Source organism: Pygoscelis adeliae, unplaced genomic scaffold, assembly GCF_000699105.1.
Source record: "Pygoscelis adeliae isolate BGI_AS28 unplaced genomic scaffold, ASM69910v1 Scaffold69, whole genome shotgun sequence".
In the NCBI taxonomy this organism is placed as follows: Eukaryota; Metazoa; Chordata; class Aves; order Sphenisciformes; family Spheniscidae; genus Pygoscelis; species Pygoscelis adeliae.
The window spans coordinates 748325-751802 of NW_008825619.1; positions in this window are offsets into that span (position 1 = coordinate 748325).

A 3478-nucleotide genomic window follows, 5' to 3' on the forward strand; every position below is an offset into this window, starting at 1 on the left:
CAATTATAGATTTTTTTTAAAAGTCTTATTGCTAGTTAAAATAACTTATTTAGCAGTTCTCTGCTCAAGAAGTAAATACAGCCCATATGTTATCAAGCTACTTTTGGCCTATAAAATATCTTCATAATGCTTTAAAAGGAGGTTGGAGGGGGGCATGTTGCTGTTGGGATTTTTTTTTTTTGTTTGGTTTGGTTTGGTTTTTTTTCCATTTTCCCTGGAAATATCAGATCTTAAATTATATTTTTTTTCTTAACAATAATATTATGACCCACAAGATGATATTATTTCAAATACCAAATAACATACCCAACTCCACTTAGAGGAATTCCATTAAGTGGAAAGATTAGAGCACTAAATCTCAGGTTAAAAAAAGTTCTTACTGTTATGTCAAAGCATATTACAGCCTAAATCTCAGCCTAAATCACAAAATTCTTCAGTAAAAACACATAGGAATATATCTAATATGTATTATGGCATTACACTAATTAAAAAAGGATAAATATGGAAATTGTATTACTACCTTTTTAAAAAGAAGATTGAGCTGGAAAATACTTTCCCTCTTTGTTTTCCATTTTAAGAACATATTTAAGCAGTTGAGGATGTCTGCCATTGATGGTTTAGTGTGTTAGCCAGAAATAATTTACCTAAATATAGGTTAGAGATGAAAGCAAGATGCTTGCCCTACTGAATCCACATCATGTTGTATGCTGCTGGCATCAGCCTCCGGGTTCTCATTGCCAAGAGTAATTCTCTCTTTTTCTTTCTTCTTTTTTTTTTTTCGAGTTTAAGAAAATGTGAAGTACAAGCTATCAATTCTCCACAGGTACTGAGCAAACTGCCTCTAAAATGTTCTTTTAATAACTTCGTCAGGGAGAATAACATGGCCTTTCAGTCAAGAATACCTCTAATTGTGTTGGATTTACTTGACATTTTCCTAAGAACTTAGGAAGTGATGAGGAAACTGAATTTGACAATAAAGTGAAATTTTTTACATTCACTTGGTCTCTGGTGAAGTTAGAATAGTGCTATTAAAGAACTACTACCTCCCAGGATGCAGCAATTACTTTTCTCACTATTTTTTATTTGCTGAATAAGAGATGCAGATATTCTTCTCTTACAAAGATTCTAGCAACCAAATTGTTCCTTTTTACTGTAAAGAGGAATCATAAGTAATATAGACCAGACAAAGGTAAGATGACTCATTGCTGAATTGCCAAAGCAAATTAATAGAACTAATCTTGAAATTATGCTCTGAAGAGAACAATCAGATAACATTTGAACAAGCATCTGTTGCACAGTACATAGTTTCGAGTAAAAATATGTAATTTATACAGTGTTCCACATTGTTTGTTCAATCTACTTTAAAGTTCAAGGTTGCAGGACTAATATACAAGGAGAAATTCCTGTCTCTTCTTGGCTTCTGACTCATTCTATGGCACACAAACACTCATCGATTTACACTGGGAGCATCTGTGTGCTAGACTTATTTAGATAGGCCTAATAAATTAAGGCCTTTAATTTTTGCTCAGTGGCAACTACTTTATACTACAGTAAGCAAGTCTTTCTTTAGGGAATATGGTCATGCAGTTTTGTTGTTGCATTCAAGAATACTACAGGCTCACGATACAGAACTGGTGAAATCAGAATATCAGGTTTCTGTTCAAAGTATGCCATTAGCCTTATGCACAATGTTGAGAAAACCATTTGGACCCACCTCCACAATGGGAATTTGGTGTGGCAAAGTTCTGTATAGGCATGTTCAACTTTTTGGTGCTTACCTTCTGATGAATTAACCACCACCCTGAAGGAAGAGCCTATGGTAATAAATTGGTAGGATGGGATACCACAGTAATGATGCTTCTGAGAATCAACCTAATGTGGTTTTGCCAGCCTGGGAAAGAAATTAACTCTGCTATATCACTGTACACACTTTTGTTGGAGCCAAGTTTTTTTAAATTCAGAAATGTATCTATCACACTTGAAAGTGTACACATAATATGGAAAAGAAGTCCTTCAGGAAAAAAAAAAAGAAAATAGATAATGCAAGAAATAATAGACTAGGAAAGGAAAAAAATCTGAAAATAATAAATATCAGAACAATTCCAAATAAAAAAAGAAAACCGCTTACCATAATTGCTTTTGTTTTCAATAGAGGCTAATGCAAGATCCCTCATATATTTTATTTCTCCAATTACTTCAATTCCTACTGGCTTTCTCCCATTATTCCTCATTGTCTCAGGGGTATGAGAGGAACAATCATATAAATAAATCATAGAACTAACATTGTCAAAGCTTTTTTTACCATGGAGCTTTTTAAGTCATTTCCTCAAAAGTGAGTTTATGCACAAAAACTGTCACAGTAGTTACATTTATGGGGCTTGTCCCCACTGTGCAGGTTGAGATGGCCTTATAAGGAACATTTCTGAGAGAATGTTTTCCCACAGATCTTATATTGGAATGGTTTGATGCCTGCATGTGCCAGTGGAGATTTCTTTTCTAGTGAATGTCTTGTCACAGAGTAGGCACATAAATAATTTATGCATCTTTGAGTGATTAGCATAGTTTTCTAGATACTGAAAAACTCTTATATATCTACATTTCATAAGTACAGATACTTACATCTGACGTTGTCATTTATATATCTTAGCAAATAACAGAGAGACAGAGGGACACCTAAGGGTGTAAATCAGCATTCCCTAAAGTAGATATCTTAATAGATCAAATGCCCGGACTCTGCTATCTGTATGGAAGGAAGGTATTTAGTCAGCGAGACTTGAATACTCTGATGGCATTCAAAATGTCCCAGGGCTTGAAGATTTATTTATTTATTTTCTAAATATCTCTAAAAATCTTTTTTTTTACAAAGGCTGAACAAAATGCTGACTCTGCCAACATATTTCACTAATAAATAAGAAGTCTGTCTATTTTCAAAAACAAGGCATATTTTTAACTGATTAAGAATGCTGGAGAGGACACATTTTCTTCTTTAGAAGACAACAGGCTAAATTGTTATTTACGGTAAGCAAGTCCAACTCCAGAGAAGGCAACATGGCCCTTCATGCTTATGTCTTCTACTGAAAATTCATGTGCATTTGCTACTGATATCAGTGAAACTGAATCTGTATAGATTAGGAAAACTCATTCTCATATTGCTTGTTCACAATACTTTGTTTTAATGCTATTTAAAATACACATCTTCATTTTGGAAAATAAGATTATAAACTCCATGAATAATGAAATGGCCTGAATGGAATAAAAAATAGCTCTTATCAATACATTCCACCACTTGTAGCATCCTATTCTTCTTCTAAATATATAGAATCATAGAATCATAGGATCATTAAGGTTGGAAGAGACCTCTAAGATCATCGAGTCCAACCGTCAACCCAACACCACCATGCCCACTAAACCATGTCCCTAAGCACCTCATCTACACGTCTTTTAAATACTTCCAGGGACGGTGACTCAAGCACTTCCC